We start from the raw sequence: 21569 nt of genomic DNA, 5'->3' as shown, positions 1-21569 counted from the left end.
AGGACGCGACACGTCGGGACATCGTCTCCGGTGGTTCGTAAGGGCAAAGAAAATGTCAAATGGATGCTCATCGACCCGGGCAATATTTTGGTGAAGAAGAACAGGGTCGGGGCGGTTTACTGGCGGCGTTTTACTCCAGCAAGGAAGCTTTGGCTCCGGTGATATCCAACACGGCAGTGCGGTGGTTGCGAGGAGCTAGGGACGACGTGGAGTGGCAGAATGGAGAGAGGGGGTCGAGGGCTCTTTATAGGCGAGGTTAGGGTGTCGAGGAGTACAAGGATAAGCTTTACCCCGAGAGCTTCGGCCGGCGGGTTCGGGAGTGCGCGTGTGCGTGCTCATCTAGCGGGAGGAGCGGGAGGTTGGGGGTGACTCGGGTGGGGCCCTCCTGTAGCGGGCGCTGCGTGTGAGCGAGAGGGAGAGGCGAGGAGCGAAGGTGCTCGGGCGCTGGCCCTGGGCCGAATTGGCCAGCGGCTAGCGGCTGGCAGGGTCGCGGGGTGCTCCTGGGCCGAGCTGGCCACGGTCCAGGTGGTGTGTGTGTGTGTGTGTTTTAACACAAAGGAACTGTAGCAGAATAAAATAAAAATAAAAAATTAACATAGGCATATTATATATCAAAATGCTCAGAAAAATACCAAGAATAAGATGAACTATTTTCCAAGTTCAAACAAATTCCAAAGAAAATCATAAAGTCAAATAGTGCTAGTTTTGCATTTAAAATCAATAAAAATCATTTTTTAAATAGCAAAATGATTTCAAATTTATTTTCTCCTAATTTTCCATTGAAGGGAATCATTTTACCCTTATTTCCATTTATTTATTTTTAGGAGAAAATATTTTGAAAAGAAACTCAAATAACTCCCAATTGGATTTGAATTTGGGAATTTCAAACAACTTCGAATGGAAAAAATGAGTTTCAAATAACTTCAAAGTGACTTCCAATTTATTTCTTTGAAACTTACAACTCTCTTTCCTCAAATATGAAGAAGTCATTTTATCTTCCCTCATGAACTCACTGAGTTGCTTAAAGTTTCTAAATTTGAAATATTTCAAATGGAATTCAAATCATTTTCGAACCCCTTTTCATTTCTTTAAATGGAAGAGGTCATATTCTCTTCACTCTAGGGTTATGTAATGAAATGAATTTGAACTCAGGGAGATCAAAATGCAAGATGAAAGTTTTGGGAAAGTCCTTTTATTCCCTCTCATTCAACTTTCAAAAAGTTTCAATTTCCACTCAGTTTCACACAATCAATCACACAAAAATCAAACAAACAACCACAATTATTTATTTAATATAACATTCCAAAATTTAGAATTGTGGGATGTTATAAAACTACCACCCTTAAAATGAATCCGTCCTCGAAATTCGGAGAGGCTAGAAAGAAGGTTAGGTTTGGGGGGTCTCCTTGAAAATCCATTCATCAACACATGGTATGGGGTGCTACCACCCTTAGAAGCATGGTTACGGTTCCAACAAAACTCTGGTACTCCATCCTTTGCGTTAACGGTGCCGGTCTTCTCGTATTCTCCGAGATAACTCCTTCACTTTTTCTCTTCCGGTAAGGGCATGGCCTTTTCCTCAAAATCAGGAGTCCTTGCATCAAAATAGGATCCTTCTAAGACTTGACAGGTCTGGCGCCAATGCTAAACAACTATCGAAAACCTCATGGTGGTCGACAATTTTTTTTGGTTTCTCCTATAGGAAATGGGTCTGGGTTGAACCTTACCGCATAACCTACGATTGGCAATAGGTGCATGTACAGGGTTTCCATCATCCTGCCATTCTAAGGCTTTTGGCTTGTCGTGTCGACACTCTTCTAGGGTTTTAAGGCTCTCTGATTTTCCATCAACATATGATAGCTCATGATAGAAGTCTCCGGTATGGGGGCCAATCCATCCCGTACTTGAATCATTACCACATACGCAGATAGTGAATCACGTATTCTAACACTTGGGCATCCTCACAAGCATTGCAGAACTTCTCTTCTCCACAAACTGGGTCCAAATAAATCTATTGGTTCTGCAAGCCAAACAAAACCTCTATCATTTCTTCACAACTCTCGGGTTTACGTAACCTCCTATGGAACGTCTGCTGATGAACTCACAGCTTCTTTCAGAATTCTTTTCTTCAACAAGATTGTGCTTGTTTCCTTATCAAATCCTGGGTCCTATGGGTTATGGCCCACTTCAACACTTGTATATCTTTAACTCATCCTTGGAGCTACTATTGTTCCATATTCCAACATTACATCTCCTTTAAATCCAATATCACTTCATTCCTGCCTACTCTTGGGGTAACCATCATAACTAAAACCAAACTCCAACTCATTTGTCCAAACTTCACTCTATGGAATACATTTTCTTTTCCATTGGCCAAGTGTTCACATAAACAAGTATCGCCAAAAATGCACTGGTTCATCCATAATTCATATTCTCTTCATATCAAATCCTTTATTACACCTTAACCACTACTCAAAACTCAAATTTCACAAGTACTCTATTACAAAAGTTGCCATCCACAAGTTTGGTATGGTCAAGCATTACTTCCATCTTTATTCATTTGCCCTTCTTGAAGATACTTCAGTCCCACTAGAATTGTGCGATGTGATCCTTCAAATCATTGATGTTTTGCTTCATCGTGGTGGCCATGAGCTTCATCTCCATCATCTGTGCATGCACCTCTCTCAGGTATTCCTGAGTGTGATGGAGTCTTGCTTCAAGTATTTCTCCAATCTGATGTATGGCTTCCATAGCAGCTTCACGAACAGAGTCGAAGAACGTTGCTCATGGTACTCGAGAAATGAAAAAAGTATTGCCCCATAGTCTTTGGGCAAACTCCCTTCACACAGTGTAGGTGTACCTCCACGTACCAAAGTTCAACTCCATTCTCCATGAAAGGATAACCCTTGTAGACTGCATCTCCTTCAAGATCAATATGCTTCATCATGTCCTTCAGGATTTTTGGGTAATCCCGATCACTAGTCAGGGTCATGATCGTTTCTGGGCCCTTGAGAAAGGAGTCGTAAAGGGTTGTCATCTGCAGGCATAAGATATAAGGGGTACTCAGTATAATGTATGTATTTCCTCGGGTGAAATGTGATTGTTTTTCTGGGAAAAGCTTAGGGTCAGCTTGTCCATGGGTTCAAGGTTTAAGTCTGGGTGACATGGTGAGAGAGGCACTCACAATCAACAAACAACTCATAACATTTCATATGAGATTCCAAACACCTCAACTTTTATTGCTTCATGAGCTATTACAATTTCCATTTCACAACACAACTCAACATCCCCAACGAAAATAAAAGTGTGTTCCAACTTTATTACATGCTTTATTCCAATATCAAGATCTCAACTACTTGCTCAAGCTCTCCTCGGGTCTGAACATTCTCTGGCAAAATGTCCTACTCCTTTGCAGCATAAACAAATGACTTCAGACAAATCCAGGTCTTCTTGGTGGTTATCTTCGCTCCTTGGGTTCTTGGCTTCCTTGCTGGGCATTTGCTAGCGTAATGACCTAAATCCTTGCACCTGTAACAAGTGATTTGACTCAGGTCCTTTTCTACAGAAATTGGGTTGTTATGGGGATACATGCTCTTTCTGTTCCTCGACTTCTTCGTTCCGATCAACTCCTCTATCTCTTGTCGATCAAACTCCACTTCTTCCATCGGGAAGTTTCCCAGATACCCTTGGCTTTCCTTCGTGCAATACTATGAAAAATGTCCTTCTTCTCCACATGAATAGCAAGCATTGGAGTAAAATCGGTTTAGGCTTTCTCCATCAGGGTCGTCAACATCTTCTTTCATCACTGGTTTTCTTAAACTTTCCCCGAGGGCTTCTTTCACTGCTTCCTTCTGCTGCTTGGTAATTTCTTGTACCTTGGGATAAATATGACACTGGGCAGGGTAGTGCATAGTTCCTTCACACAAGAAACAAGTAACCTTCATGGTTGGACATCCTTCAGCTTGGTGATTTCCTTCACAATGAGGGCATCCATCCTTGTGTTCTGCATGGGTATGTCCTATCTCACCACAAATCTTGCATGCACAAGGTTTCTTCATTTTATTACCATAGGGCTTCTGAATAAGACGAGACCTCAGTAGAGTCATCTTGAATTCCTCCCAAGTTTTTGCTCCATTACATCCTTGTAAGGTCTGATGCATTTTCCACCAGGTTGCAACACTTTTTGTAAAGTACTGAAGAGCGTATTGAACCTCATACTTCCTTGCAACCAAATTGCTCCTGAAGTGATTCTCCATGTTTTGAATCCATAGCTCTGCCTCCAACTGAGTCATCGGTTCAAAGAATACAAGTCCATCTTCATTCGTTATCTATTGGGTCCAAGGGTTTTGGGATGAGACACAAGAGAGGGATAGAGAAAGATACACACAATACAAACAATATAGTTTTTGAAAATAAGTTTTATTTGTTGATGTCAGAAAACACACACAAAATATGACAGCTCACATATCATCACATCTAACGTGAGTATACAACAATGGTTTGCTCTTCTAAAGGTCATATAAATCTTGGAATTCGTCGATGTCTTCAAATTCTTCAATTCTTTAGAGGCTTTGACTATTGTAGCTTCAATTATTCTAGTGTATGGTGAAGTCTGATACCTTGTCCTTCTCGGAGTGGTCTCATCAGTTGATCCTCTGTGTGGTCAAAGGGAAAAGGGGTATTGTCTAACTATTTGGGGTAAAAGGAAAGATTTGATAAAGCTCGGAAAAGAAGAGAGGTAAAGGATCTTTTTGAAAATAAAGTTTTAGAGAAATCCTTTCCTAAGGGCTTTCCAGTTTCTAGGGTCATGTCCTACAGTCAACATGTGCTCTGATACCATCTTGTAGCGACCCGACCTCAAACGGTCAAGCCTCCGTGTATCTGTGCCATCCCTGGATCGGTATGCTGGTGGCACACATAGTACATCAATGTATATATCAAAGTGCAATCACATGTATAAATAACGTAAAACTGGTATATACCTCATAAGTCTCAGCGGAAACAACATAAGGGTGTGGAGTCCATCAACGCCAATGGCAAGTTGAGTGTAGACCGTAACCCTATAACATAACTCTTACTCGTCGTAGAAAATCCCTGCAACATAAGACCTTGCAGCCCTGTAGGTCAGTACATTGAATGTACTGGCAAGTCACATCATAAGAATAATGAACCTATTTGTACATGCAATTTATCTAGTGGAAAGCTCTAAGTTTAGTTTTTGCATAAAGCTAGTTTTTCCCTAGAATAAAAGATATTATTCTACCACTACTGTATAGCATAGGATGAGTAATCCATTCCCAAAGTTTCATTAAAACCCAACTATTTAATTAAGGGTGATGAGATCTCCCAGCATTTCCACTACTAGATGCTCAAGTTATCCGTAACCGGGGACACGACTAATCGATTAGGTTTTAACACTCCGTAGAGATTTGCGCACTTTTCCCCACAAGACTCGATCGCCTCCCTTGAAGTTCTCGCACTGCCTAGCGTTTGAGAACAGGATGACCGAGACATAGTCTTTCGAAAATGTTCGTCCTTAACCCACGGATAGGCCGGTACACCTACATCATTCTACATCTACTAGACTATCCTGGAAGGGGTCACACTAACTACTCAACTAAGCCAGAGCCCATATTGGCTTGTGGCTACACACGTAAGCTTCTAGACATGAGAATATGATTGATCTCTTTGAGCCTGGGCGTCCGACCACTAGTGGTGCACCACCATGGATTAACCATGCATGCTCCCACTGTACTTCGCCACCATTCAAACCAACTACCGCCCAGGTAGTTCATTTACAAGTCTTAGTCCTAATTACTACTTTATCACTCATATATCACCATGTTCGCTTCCCAAACCACGTCTACATTTGGCGGGGTAAAAAATAAACTTACACGTTGGTGACAAGGATGTATAGATCAGACCTACCTCAAATGAACTACTAGGTAACGGCATAGCCATCTAGCAACAATAAATCCTACCATGCAATCCTACCATAAAAGGACTAAGTGCATAATAAAAACATAGGTAATTGAAGGAATGGTCAAATGTGAACTTGCCTGGTAATAGTTGATGAAGATTATATCACTCTCAGAAATTTACTTAATAGAACTACTCGTCACTCTCCGATGAAAATCTCTAAAGTCAAACATTGCATTCACATAAGCAATCATTTCTGATAGAGGCAAAGGTGTCCCGTCTTTCGATGAGATGATGGATATCGCTTTGGTGGAAGTCGACTTTGACGATTCGACTACAAACGTGCGAGGACGTCGCGCCTTAGCAATCGCTAAACCAACTCCGAGAGGTTATTGACCACGCTGGAGCATGATCAACCTGACCACGAGGGTCTGTTTCCTGCGAGCAAACGAAGAACAAGCAAGAAACTAAGATTGCAATCTGGATATTGCGAATATAAGATGAAAGCTTTATTGATCAAGGTGGGGTTCTGTGATGCCTTTGTCTGGTCGTTGAACACAAACGAAGTACGCGAAGTTGCAGCTATGGCGAACTTTTAATCTAAACAAAACCCGAAGTCTAAACGATGCCCTAAGGGCTGTATATATGGAGGAAGAGGGGGGGATTTTCGTGGCCCTTGGTGGAGGGGTCCGAAATCAACCCCATCTCTTGTTTCCCCACACATACGTACTCTAAAAATAGCATATACTTATGTATTTCGAAATTACATGGGCCTGGCCCAATAATAAGGTGACGCAGCACCTAAAATAGCCTCGGGACGAAATTTATGAAGTGGCATCTTGTATATTTCGTCCAAGGCTTCATGCACCCATTATGGTGGCTTCAAAGTCCTGAAATCATCACTTGCAACTCCTTTCTTGTTCCCCTTGCGCATGCCATCATCTCCATGCTTGTTCTTGCTCCAATGTTCATCCTTCTCCAAGCTAGGCCCTTCATTTGTAAGCAAAACAAATGTATCCAATTTAGGCAGCATCATATTCTCATGAACATTAGAATCATTACCAAGAAACGAAAGTACCTGGTAATTTAGTTGGCGTGCACGAGCTCTAGTAGTTAGTCCAGTATGTATAGCAGCAGGGGCTGTGGGTGTAACAATTGTATTGATGTCCTCATCATCCTCCCCTTCTTGAAATGAAGTCGTCCTCGACGGAAGTTCATCTTCCTCACCCAAATAAGGCTTCAAATCTGCAATGTTAAAAGTGGGACTAACCCCAAAATCTGCAGGCAGCTCAAGTTTATATGCATTATCATTTATTTTCTCTAACACCTTAAAGGGACCATCAGCACGTGGCATTAACTTTGATTTGCGCAAATCAGGAAATCTATCCTTACGCAAATGTAACCAAACAAGATCTCCAGGTGCAAACACAACATGTTTTCTACCCTTATCTCCAGCAAGTTTATATTTAACATTCACACGCTCAATGTTTTCCTTAGTTAACTCATGCATTTTTAAAATCAATTCAGCACGTTGTTTAGCATCAAAATTAACCTTCTCCGAAGATGGAAGAGGCAACAAATCAACAGGTGCACGAGGTAGGAAACCATACACAACTTCAAAAGGGCACATCTTAGTAGTAGAATGCAATGAACGATTATAAGCAAATTCAATATGAGGCAAGCATTCCTCCCACATTTTCTTATTATTCTTCAAAACAGCCCTAAGCATAGTAGACAACGTTCTATTGACTACTTCAGTTTGTCCATCAGTTTGGGGGTGACAAGTAGTACTAAAAAGCAGTTTAGTCCCCAACTTAGCCCATAAACATCTCCAAAAGTGGCTAAGAAATTTAGTATCACGATCTGAAACAATAGTATTTGGCACACCATACAAGCGAATAATTTCACGAAAGAACAAATCAGCAACATTAACAACATCATCGCTTTTATGACATGGTATAAAGTGTGCCATTTTCGAGAATCTATCCACGACAACAAATATGCTATCCCTCCCCTTCTTTGTTCGAGGTAAACCTAAAACAAAGTCCATAGATATATCCTCCCAAGGAACACTAGGTACAGGCAAAAGGCATATATAAACCATGAGGATTGAGTCGTGACTTAGCTTTTTGACATGTAGTGCAGCGAGCAATAAAACACTCAACATCCCGTCTCATCTTTGGCCAAAAGAAATGTGTAGCAAGTACGTCCTCTGTCTTCTTCACGCCAAAGTGTCCCATTAATCCTCCTCCATGCGCCTCCTGCAACAACAAAAGACGAACGGAGCTAGCTGGAATGCATAGCTTGTTAGCACGAAACACAAATCCATCGTTAACGACGAACTTGTTCCACATTCTTCCTTCTTTACAATTCTGCATTACATCTTCAAAATCAGCATCATGCACATATTGATCTTTGATGGTCTCCAAACCAAATATTTTGAAGTCAAGTTGTGAAAGCATAGTATAGCGGCGAGACAATGCATCAGCAATAACATTTTCTTTCCCTTCTTGTGTTTAATGACATAAGGAAAAGTCTCAATGAATTCAACCCATTTAGCATGTCTACGATTCAGTTTAGCTTGACTTTTAATATGTTTCAAAGATTCATGATCAGAATGTATAACAAATTCTTTGGGCCATAAATAATGTTGCCATGTTTCTAAAGTCCGAACAAGAGCATATAATTCTTTATCATAAGTAGAATAATTCAGACTAGGCCCACTCAATTTTTCAGAAAAGTATGCAACAGATTTGCCATCTTGTAATAACACACCGCCTAATCCAATTCCACTAGCATCACATTCAAGCTCAAAAGTCTTATTAAAATCAGGAAGTTGGAGTAAAGGAGCATGTGTCAACTTATCTTTCAATACCAAGAAGGCTTCTTCCTGTGCGGTACCCCAAAGAAAAGGCACATCTTTCTTTGTAAGCTCATTGAGAGGTGCAACAATGGTGCTGAAATCTCTCACAAAACGCCTATAGAATCCAGCGAGGCCAAGAAAACTCCTCACTTGTGTGACCGTTTTGGGCCGCGGCCAACTCTCAATAGCTTCAATCTTGGCCTTATCAACTACAATTCCCTGTGGAGTAACAACATAGCCAAGAAAAGATACTCGGTCGGTGCAAAAGGTGCACTTCCCAAGGTTACCAAACAAACGTGCATCACGTAGAGCAATAAAAACATCACGTAAATGTTCCAAATGTTCTTCCAAAGATCTGCTATAAATCAATATGTCATCAAAGTAAACTACCACAAATCGTCCAATGAAAGCACGTAAAACTTCGTTCATTAATCTCATGATAGTACTAGGTGCATTAGTTAACCCAAAGGGCATGACTAACCACTCATATAATCCAAACTTAGTTTTAAATGTTGTTTTCCATTCATCTCCCAATTTCATACGAATTTGATGGTATCCACTATGCAAATCAACTTTGGAGAATATTGTAGAGCCACTCAATTCATCAAGCATATCATCGAGCCTAGGAATAGGATGGCGATAACGAATAGTAATATTATTAATGCCTCTACAATCAACACACATACGTGATGTACCATCCTTTTTCGGCACTAGAATAATAGGAACAGCACAAGGACTAAGGGATTCGCGTATATAACCTTTGTCGAGAAGCTCTTGTACTTGACGCATAATCTCCTTCGTCTCCTCTGGATTGGTATGGTATGGTGCACGGTTTGGCAGTGAAGCACCGGGAATTAAGTCAATCTGATGCTCAATCCCTCGAATAGGCGGTAATCCCGGTGGCATGTCTTGTGGAAAGACGTCAGCGAACTCCTGCAAAATGTTAGTGACAGCAGGAAGCAAAGAGGAAGGCACGTCCTCGAATGAAAATAATGCCTCTTTGCACACAAAAGCATAGCAAACAGATTTGCTGAAATCTAGCTCATCAATATCAGATTTGGTGGCAAATAAACATGCACTTTTCAATTTAATTTCAGAAGCAACACTAGATGGTTTATTATTAGGCTTCATTTGTTGCTCAAATTCTTTTGCCACAATCTGATTTTCACTTTTATTCTTCTCCTGTTTTGCTTTATTAGCTCTATTAGTATCATCTTTCAAAATGGAATCAGGAGTCATAGGAAGCAAAGTAATATTTTTATCCTTATGAACAAGAGTATACTGATTGTTTCTACCATGGCGTACAGAGTTTTTATCAAATTGCCATGGTCTACCAAGTAATAAGGAACATGCTTGCATAGGTACCACATCACAATCAACATAATCAGCATATGTAGAGATACTAAAATGCACACGAACAGTACGTGTTACCTTAACCTTGCCGTTGTTGTTGAACCATTGGATGTAGAAAGGATGTGGATGTGGTCTTGTGGTGAGAGAAAGCTTCTCCACCATGTCCATGCCAGCCAAGTTGTTGCAGCTCCCTCCGTCTATTATGACGCACACAGAACGTTCCTTCACAACTCCCTTTGTATGGAACAAATTGTGCCTCTAATTTTGCTCAGCTTGTGTGACCTGCACACTCAAAACACGTTGAGCAACTAAACATTCATACCTGTCAGCGTCTTTAGGAGCCATGTATTGCGTCTCATGATCAGAATCATCTCCACCATGTTCTTCACGTGTAATAAGAGCCAAAGTCTCCACATCATAGTCACTAGCGGACTCATATCCACCATCTGCGGTAGCAATCATCACACGCGGAGATTTGCATTCTCTCGCATAATGACCTCCTCCCTTACAACGACGACAAATAATATCACTTGTGTGCCCTGTTGATGCCATGGAAGAAGAAGAACTCTGTGCAGGCCCAGCAGGTGTGCTGTTGGCAGATAATGGTGGTTGTGCCTGTTTTCTTGTATCACGACTGGAGGAGGCACCTGATTGAGGTGCTGGTGCAGTTGAAGTAGAAGATGCACGCGGTGTCCATGATGAAGGTCGGCCTGCAGAAAAGTTAGATCGCGCCAATGCTTGTCGATCCTGCACTTCACGTTCAGCTTTACAAGCAAGATGGAATAAACGAGTGATATTAGTATACTCCTTATAGTCTAGAATGGTCTGAATCTCTCTATTTAATCCACCCAGAAAACGTGCAAGCATAGCTTCATTCTCCTCAACAATACCACATCTAATCATGCCAGTTTGTAATTCCTGATAATATTCTTCTACAGAATTTTTCCCTTGTCTTAAACGCTGCAATTTTTGAAGCAATTCATGTTGATAATATGGTGGAACCCAACGCGTACGCATAGCAGTTTTCAAAGCAGCCCAAGTAGTTGGAATAGAATATAATCTACAATGTTCAGACCACCATACACATGCAAAACTAGTGAAAGCACAAACAGCAGCAGCAACCCGTCTCTCCTCGGGATATTGTAAACATGTAAAACGTTGTTCAGTTTCTAACTCCCAAGTAAGATATATATCAGGAACATATCTACCCTCAAATGGTGGAATATTCAATTTCAGTTTAGGAATATGCACATCATCTCGTACCTGAGGTGGTGGTGCAGGCCTACCATTACGAATATATACCTGAGGTCGACCTGCTGGTGGTGGTGCTGGTGGGTGCACGTAGTTCTGATTTTGATCAACCTCATCCTCATAATCGCCCGCATACTCATCATCCTCCTGGGTACCAGCAGCAGCAGTAGCAGGAGCCAAAGAAGCATCAATAACAGGAACAGCAGCACCAGAAGTTTGGCCATCCTCAATAGGAACACGCTTCGCTCGTCCATACTGATTCGGAAGGATGCGTTGTTGTTGGTGTTGCAGAGGTGCGATAGGTGCAGCCGGCGGTGGTGGTGGTAAACGCGCGAGCAATTCATTAAACTTGCTATCAAGCTTTGTTTCGAACGTCTTCTCCATGCCATCTATCTTCTCCATGGCCTCGTCAAATCTGTTTAGCACATCTTGCACCTGTCCACTCATCATTTGCTAAAATTTATCATGTAGCTAATTGTTCGTCAGGTTCTCCCAATCAGTCTCATCGGCTTGTGATCCTACCATGGTTAGCAGCAAATATAAACACACAAGAATATGATCCTACAGACTACTAAGAAGTGGCGGTGGTGTATCACAAACCCGTCAAGCAAAACTCAAATTCTTACCAGTTCTTACCCAGCAGCAGGCGGTGATCGGCAACCGTTGTAGTCAAAACTCTCAAAGCTTGGATAGAGCGATTACCAGGGAGAGTCAAATGCACGACGTAGATGTATGTGGAGCTGGGAAGGCTTATAATATGGTAGCAAAAAGGGTCAGCAATAATCAATTCAGAGATGCAAAGTTGAATAAACGCTCAACGACGGTACTGTGCTGGTCCTAGGCTAGACCGTGCTAGAGACGCGAGCCTAGAACACTAACAAAATCACGGCGCTGCACGTAAACAAGGAAAAAGCACACTCTGGAATTTTTTTTTTCACTCTTTTTTTGCGCTGCTTTTTTTTTGCGAAAAAACACTATAATGGCGAGTGTCTCAAAACTCTTCCTAGGTCAAACTGACAGGATGGGCACGAAATTTTTTCGACCAAATTTTTTTTTTCGTTTTTTCGACTGCCCGGACCCAAAATCTGGAAACGGGTCAAAAAAAACTTCCTATAATGGCACCTGTCTCAAAACACTCAGAAACACCTAAAAATAGGATAGCTAGAATTTTTTTCGAAAAATGCGTTTTCGAAAAATTTTGGGCCTAAACGGAGGGTGGTTTCCGGACTCTTTTTTTTTTCGAAACCTACTCCGGCAAGGAAACACGAGTCGGAATCTAGATGGATCTCAAAAACACACCTAATATGCAAGGAACTCGGATTGGTGGTGGATATATGGTGGTGGTATATGGCAGCGGTGGTGGTATATGGCAGCGGTGGTAATATATGGATATGGATCGGTGGTGGTATATGGATACGGATTGGTGGTGGTATATGGATATGGATTCGGAGCGGTGGTGGTAGGTGACAGGGGCGATGATGATGGTGCGGTGGCGGCGTGACAACTTATGACCAGAACTCGAAACTCTAAAAGACTAACGCTAAGACCAGCAACTAGACACGATGATGTAACCGCAAATTCAACAAAGCAAAACCCTAAAAAGATTATGCAAAGGCTCAGATTGGTTCGGATATGATGAACTAACCCTAATTTTTTTTGGCTTTTTCGTGGACTGTAGGTATGAAGAACAGACTCGATCTAAACTACAAAAAACTGTAAAATCTCACCGAGCAACCTGGAAATCTCATACCCCTTGATAGAGGCAAAGGTGTCCCGTCTTTCGATGTGATGATGGATATCGCTTTGGTGGAAGTCGACTTTGACGATCCGACTACGAACGTGCGAGCACGTCGCGCCTTAGCAATCGCTAAACCAACTCCGAGAGGTTATTGACCATGCCAGAGCACGATCAACCTGACCACGAGGGTCTGTTTCCTGCGAGCAAACGAAGAACAAGCAAGAAACTAAGATTGCAATCTGGATATTGCGAATATAAGATGAAAGGTTTATTGATCAAGGTGGGGTTCTGTGACGCCTTTGTCTGGTCGTTGAACACAAACGAAGTACGCGAAGTTGCAGCTATGGCGAACTTTTAATCTAAACAAAACCCGAAGTCTAAGCGATGCCCTAAGGGCTGTATATATGGAGGAAGAGGGGGGGATTTTCGTGGCCCTTGGTGGAGGGGTCCGAAATCAACCCTATCTCTTGTTTCCCCACACATACGTACTCTAAAAATAGCCTATACTTATGTATTTCGAAATTACATGGGCCTGGCCCAATAATAAGGTGACGCAGCACCTAAAATAGCCTCGGGACGAAATTTATGAAGTGGCATCTTGTATATTTCGTCCAAGGCTTCATGCACCCATTATGGTGGCTTCAAAGTCCTGAAATCATCACTTGTAACTCCGTTCTTGTTCCCCTTGCGCATGCCATCATCTCCATGCTTGTTCTTGCTCCAGTGTTCATCCTTCTCCAAGCTAGGCCCTTCATTTGTAAGCAAAACAAATGTATCCAATTTAGGCAGCATCATATTCTCATGAACATTAGAATCATTACCAAGAAACGAAAGTACCTGGTAATTTAGTTGGCGTGCACGAGCTCTAGTAATTGGTCCAATATGTATAGCAGCAGGGGCTGTGGGTGTAACAATTGTATTGATGTCCTCATCAATTTCAGAGAACCAAATAACATGCAACATGAAAAGACTCAGAAAATCCAAATGAACACACAACACACTTAACTATCAGAAGTAAATACTAAGTGCAAAACAACATAGGGCATGGGTGCCAAAAATTGTGACGTGGACCACAGTGCATACTAGGCATACGAGTAAAACTACTATGGACAGATCAGAATGTGTGAAAAATATCGTGAGATAGGTCCAAGTGATAGGGTTTGGCAACGGTGACACGATGCAAAAAGAATCACATCAATCGAAGCTACGGTTTAGGAGATATGGCCAGTTAAAGTTTGAATTCAAACCTGAATAAATTCAAATTTGAAATTGTCCAAAAGTTTTAAAAGTTGATTCTCTGGATAGAGCTATTCGATACGAACATTTTGCCGCTGGTTTCATCGAATTTGAACTTACGGTTAAAAATTTATGGCTATTCTAAGTTTAGGGGCTAAACTGCTAATTCCAGGGACCTAACCATGAAAGGAATAACTACGAACATGCCCTGGCCACATGGCGGCTTGCGGGTGGCTGAGAAGCGTTTGCTATGGAAGCCTATATGGCGAACAGTCGCTATATAACTAAAACAGTGGCGACGGCTAATTAGAAAAAAAAACCGATCATTTTTTTAATAAAACCCGTGGTTTAAGGAAACCTCGGTTAACCGATCTAACACTAAACCAATAACAAAAGAATAAAAGAAAACTAAACAAACCATGGGGTTTCGCCTTACAGAAGCGACAACGATGAGCAGGAGACGGCGGCGCTGGCTTCAGGCGGCGGACGGCGGACAGGGCGGCGGCTCCGGCGGTCCTCAGCGGCGGCGAAGGGGTCGGGGAGGTCGGGCACGGCGTGGGCGGCGGGGTGGCCGACGACGAGCGGAGTGAGGCGGCGGTGTTCGGCGCTCCGGTGAGGACGCGACACGTCGGGACGTCGTCTCCCGTGGTTCCTAAGGGCAAAGAAAATGTCAAACGGATGCTCATCGACCCGGGCAATATTTTGGTGAAGAAGAACATGGTCGGGGCGGTTTACTGGAGGCGTTTTACTCCGGCAAGGAAGCTCCGGCTCCGGCGAGATCCAACACGGCAGTGCGGTGGTTGCGAGGAGCTAGGGACGACGTGGAGTGGCAGAACGGAGAGAGAGGGTCGAGGGCTCTTTATAGGCGAGGTTAGGGCGTCGGGGAGTACAGGGATAAGCTCTACCCCGAGAGCTTCGGCCGACGGGTTCGGGAGTGCGCGTATGCGTGCTAATCCAGCGGGAGGAGCGGGAGGTTGGGGGTGACTCAGGTGGGGCCCTCCTGCAGCGGGCGCTGCGTGTGAGCGAGAGGGAGAGGCGGGGAGCGAAGGTGCTCGGGCGCTGGCCCTGGGCCGCGGGGGTGCTCCTAGGACGAGCTGGCCACGGTCCAGGTGGTGTGTGTGTGTTTTTTTTAACACAAAGGAAACTGTAGCAGAATAAAATAAAAATAAAAAATTAACATAGGCATATTATATATCAAAATGCTCAGAAAAATACCAAGAATAAGATGAACTATTTTCCAAGTTCAAAAAAATTCCAAAGAAAATCATAAAAGTCAAATAGTGCTAGTTTTGCATTTAAAATCAATAAAAATCATTTTTAAAATAGCAAAATGATTTCCAACTTATTTTCTCCTAATTTTCCATTGAAGGGAATCATTTTACCCTTATTTCCATTTATTTATTTTTAGGAGAAAATATTTTGAAAGGAAACTCAAATAACTCCCAATTGGATTTGAATTTGGGAATTTCAAACAACTTCGAATGGAAAAAATGAGTTTCTAATAAATTCAAAGTGACTTCCAATTTATTTCTTTGAAACTTCCAACTCTCTTTCCTCAAATATGAAGAAGTCATTTTAGCTTCCCTCATGAACTCATTGAGTTGCTTAAAGTTTCTAAATTTGAAATATTTCAAATGGAATTCAAATCATTTTCGAACCCCTTTTCATTTTTTTTAAATGGAAGAGGTCATATTCTGTTCACTCTAGGGTTTTGTAATGAAATGAATTTGAACTCAGGGAGATCAAAATGCAAGATGAAAGTTTTGGGAAAGTCCTTTTATTCCCTCTCATTCAACTTTCAAAAAGTTTCAATTTCCACTCAGTTTCACACAATCAATCACACAAAAATCAAACAAACAATCACAATTATTTATTTAATATAACATTCCAAAGTTTAGAATTTTGTGATGTTACAGAAAAAGGATGGTACGTCGCGTATGTGCGTTGATTATAGAGGCATTAATAATATTACTATTGGTTATCATCATCCTATTCCTAGGATAGATGATATGCTTGATGAATTGAGTGGCTCTACAATATTCTCCAAAGTTGATTTGCATCGTGGATACCACCAAATTTGTATGAAATTGGGAAATGAATGGAAAACAACATTTAAAACTAAGTTTGAATTATATGAGTGGTTAGTCATGCCTTTTGGGTTAACTAATGCACCTAGTACTTTCATGAGATTAATGAACGAAGTTTTACGTGCTTTCATTGGACGATTTGTGGTAGTTTACTTTGATGACATATTGATTTATAGCAAATCTTTGGAGGAACGTTTGGAACATTTACGTGATGTTTTTATTGCTCTACGTGATGCACGTTTGTTTGGTAACCTTGGAAAGTGCACCTTTTGCACCCACCGAGTATCTTTTCTTGGCTATGTTGTTACTCCACAGGGAATTGAAGTTGATAAAGCCAAGATTGAAGCTATTGAGAGTTGGCCGCAGCCCAAAACGGTCACACAAGTGAGGAGTTTCCTTGGCCTCACTAGTTTCTATAGGCGTTTTGTGAGAGATTTCAGCACCATTGCTGCACCTCTCAACGATCTTACAAAGAAGGATGTGCCTTTTGTTTGGGGTACCGCACAGGAAGAAGCCTTCACGGCATTGAAAGATAAGTTGACACATTGATGCGGAGCATCCCACGACCATCCCCATGGACGCCACCTCAACTATCCAAGCTCCAAGTGGGCCCATGACAAGGGCTAGGGCACGTGCTATTCAATCCAAGGTGACATCACTCCTACTTGAGTTTCCCTCCTCTTCAAGTGAGACATGGCTACTGCCTAAGTCCGAGATGCTATGTGTCACGTACAACGCTCAAGACACGGAGCCGAGGGCTGTAGAAGAAGAGATAGGCGTCAACACTCTAGGCAGCTCGGAACCTCCGGCCAGAGCCCGAAACTTCCGGCCCCCGGACCTTCCGACCGCCGATGAATTCGACCAGCCCAGGCGTGCGAACTCTCGGGTTTGCCCGGACCCTGTCCCGGACCTTCCGGCGCCCGGAACCTCCGGCTAGCCCGGACCTTCTGGCCCCCGGATGCCAACACATCTCCACCCGCGCCAACTCTCTAGTTAGGCCGGACCCTCCCCGGAACCTTCGGCGTCCGGAACATCTGGCCTCGCCCGGAACTTCCGGCCCTGCCTGCGAGCAGCGACTTGGGCCAAGGCCCGTGTACCCTTTTGTCACCTAGACTATAAATACTCTTCTCCTACCTACGTTTTAGGGTTAGCAAAGAGATAGCTCATGATTGTGTGAGAGCTTTGCTTAGGCACTTGGTTACCTTCTCCTCGGAGATCTCACCTCCTCGGAGAAGATTCTCTAAGCGGATTCAAGACCCCTCTTTAGGAAAGAAAATCAAGACCACCTCACGGAGAAGACCAATTACCGTGTATCGTCCCTAGTTGATCGTGGATCGTGCATCTTACTCTATGTATTCAGGGATCTAGCACGTGTGTGACTATCTTATTGGTTTGAGTGTTCCTCTCCTATTTCCCTTGTGTTTCCTCTCGTTTTCCCCTTTGTGTTCTTCGTATTCATCGCGGGATTCCGCTCCTTTCATGAAAGATCAGGCGACTAGGGTTCTACCCTACATCATCTTGGTATGATGAGCCACGTTGATCACGATTTCGGAGCCTCCCCGTTGTGTTTCTAGCCTAATTTTGTTGTTTTTCGTCCTAATCCAAAAATCCCCACCAAAAATAGCCCCCAATTTGTTTTTTGTGATTTGTTGGTGTATTGAAGTTTTGTTGGATTTGATCCGTGAATTTTGTGTGTGGCTCGTAGATCTGGCCTCCCCACCCTTCTTTTCCACCAATTTCCTTGCTTTTCCCCTGTGGATTTGGGTTTTTCCTGAAGTTTTTCAGCCCAAGTCCACGATCCCCACTTCTCTGTTCTTGCCAGTTTCGCGACCCCTGGACCTTCCGGCCGCGCCCGGACCTTCCAGCCACCAGATCTTCTGGCCGCACCGGAACCTCCGGACCCCGGACCTCCCGTCCTACCCGGACCTTCCGGCTTAGACAGAAAGTTCGCACATCTTCGATGATTTCCGCTACTTCGACAACTCCGCCCACGATGCAGCGGCATCTTTGCCAACGTACTGAAGACCGTGCACTACGACAACGACTACAATCTCATCCTTTTGAAACCTTCAACCGTAAGCAAGAACGGTAACCTCATCTTGGTATTGGACATATCACTCTTCCCATTACATTGATAGCCTTCATAGCCTCACTCCTTAGCGTTGCTTACCCATCGAGACTAGCCTTTGAGTATTGCCAGCAACGAGACTTGTGCACATTAGAGATCATACCTCCCATAGCATACATACATCATTGTTGCATATATTGGTATCATCCCTTGTGTCACAAAGTTGTTTCCGCATACACAATCGCTATCTTGGTTCGTCAAGCATTGCATGAGAAAAGAGCTCAAACATCAAAGAGCCAAACAAGCTTTTAAGCAAAAAGGAAAGATAAGCAAAGAGCTTTTAAGCAAGAATCATAGCATCATACAACATTAAGATTGTCATACTAGATCATCTTGGATCATATCGTCGGAACACCTTGCATAGACCATACTTGGGATAGAAGTCGTTGCATTTTTGCTAAGTAGGTTATGCACAAGTTCTTGTATCTGCCTATTGTGCAATCGTACTAGCGTCTCTCTAGTGTTGTGCAACACGAGCATTTTTGTGGATTCCACATTTTGGCTCATCCTTGGTTGCCCAACCCCACTTATCTTTTTGCGTGTGTGATAGAGGCGAGGGTCCCGATCTTTCGATGAGATGATAACTATCGATTTGGTGGATACGACTTTGACGATCCGACTACAAACGTGCACGATGTTGCGCCTTAGCAATCGCTAAACCAATCTCCTGAGGTTACTGACGATGCCGGAAGCACGGTCAGCCTGACCACGAAGGTCTATTCCTGCAAGCAATTGAAGAACGAGCAAGAATATGATAAAGCAATCTGAATATTGCAAATATATATGAGGTATTGATAATGGTGGGGATCCGTAAGCGGTCTTGGTCTACTCGTTGGACACAAACAAAGTACACAAAGTTGCAATGGCTAACTTTTAACTAAACAAATCCCAAGGAAAAAGCTACTAGATGGATCTACTTATATAGGAGCAAGGGGTGGCGGCCAAGGAGGTGGGAGGATGTCCCAAGGCATCCTAAAACTAACCCTAGGTCATACAAGGCTCATGGGCCCAAGTGGAGGTGATGCAACACCTTTGGGCTTGTAGTTTGACTCGGATTCTGCTGCAACGTCAGATTGTTTCATCCGTAACTCAACGCTCAGGACGAATTTCAAGGTGAATCCAATTGGGATGGAAAGAGCACGAAATCTAGTTTCCAACAAAAAAAGAATCACCCAATTCGGAGTCCGTATGAAAAAGTTGTTGGCGTTTTGAGTCAGGTATGTCTGTGCAGTCCGAATCTGAATCCAGAACGTGAGAGACTTGGACTCTATCTTCTCTTGGCCCAAAAGTGACGTGAGAGGACTTTTTGAACACAACCTAAACATCTCCTTTTCCCTTATCTTCATATGTAGATTGTACAAATGTCCCATACACCTGCAATTAGACAAAACACAAAAGTGTGTGAAGTATTTTTGTTCTGGATAACATAAATAGACTATTGAATAGTTTGCATTAGAAATCACCTGACAAATATGCATGTATGCAATATTTTTGGTCGTATCCAAGGTAGTCATATCCTCATCATCCTCCCCTTTTTGAAAACAAAGTCGTCCTCGGTGTTGCTTAATCTGAAATGTGGCTAACAAAAGAGACAAGGTGTACATGTTGTATATGTATATGTCATCCAGTTTAACTTCCCTTGATTTTTGCATGTATGACACATGTATACATGAGTAACTTTCATAGTTCATAAAAACTAAAGCCAAAAAATTATCACAAGAAGTAGAAGGCATGAAAATATTAGAACTCAGTTTGCACATATAAGTGAAGCTCTTATTCATTTCAAAAGATTTGCAATGTTCATCATTAAACCATCCCAACTTTGGTGAATAAACCTTACTTGCATCAAATTTACTTTCTACAACATGCTTAAATAAGCAAACATGCAATAAGTCATTGGACACAGAATCATCACCAAGATTGGAGGCCATATCAAAATGATTAAACATTAGTTCTTTTGCATCAACAGTTAATTCAATGGGTGCACTCAAAATTGTTGATATTTCAGTTGTTTGATCACATGACGCATTCATGACAGTAACAAGATTCTCTAAAATAGGTGGTGTGCTCAAACCAACAGATAACTCAATACATGACACATTCAAGTTAACTAGGCATGCATCATTCTCATGTGAAGTTATATCATCAATACCTTTACTGTTACCTTGTGGCAAAGATGTAGCTGATGTAGGTACGGACGTTGACAATGTACCATACCCTTGAGATGATGCCGCGCTCATAATCCGAGGTGCAATGATGGAGGAACCCACCAGCGGTGGTGAGCATGAACTGGAATAGTAGTTGTTGTAGTCATCTAATGCATCCTCCTGTATCTGTCTCTCAAAGGTACAAGCACGGACATACATACCAGTAATGCAACGAGGAATATACTGAAATCTTGCCTGAATATCATGGTTCAAACCACCAAAAAATCTATTCATTGTATCATTCTCAGATTCTTCTATGTCACAATGATGCATATAAGATTTGAACTCTTGGTAGTAAGCATGAACAGTGTTGTTGCCTTGTTTAAATTGTTCAAATTTGCGAAGCAATTCACGACGATAATAAGGAGGGAAAAATTGTTGTCTCATTACAGCTTTCAAAACTTTCCAAGTTGTGGGTTGGTTATCAATGTTTTTCTTACAATGTACACTCCACCAAATAGAAGCAAAATTAGTAAATGCTCTAGTGGCTGCTCGCACTCGCTCAAGTTCAGAAAAGTCATGGTGACTAAAAACTTGTTCTACTTTAAGCTCCCAAGCTAGATAAGTAGTAGGATTAAATCTACCCTCAAATGACGGTAAAAAGATAACCTGACCATGTGCTTGTGTGTGTTGTCCCAACTCTCGTGATGGTGAAGATGTGTCCGTCGTCCAAGAACTTCTATCTTCAGATCCTGTCATGATTAGTAGAAACAAGAAACAAAATTCAAGAATAATGTTCCTATGAACTACTAGGGTGTGGTGGTAAAGCGCTCACAGTAAAGCAAAT

Source organism: Triticum aestivum, chromosome 1A, assembly GCF_018294505.1.
Source record: "Triticum aestivum cultivar Chinese Spring chromosome 1A, IWGSC CS RefSeq v2.1, whole genome shotgun sequence".
NCBI lineage: Eukaryota > Viridiplantae > Streptophyta > Magnoliopsida > Poales > Poaceae > Triticum > Triticum aestivum.
This window is presented reverse-complemented; position numbering follows the sequence as displayed.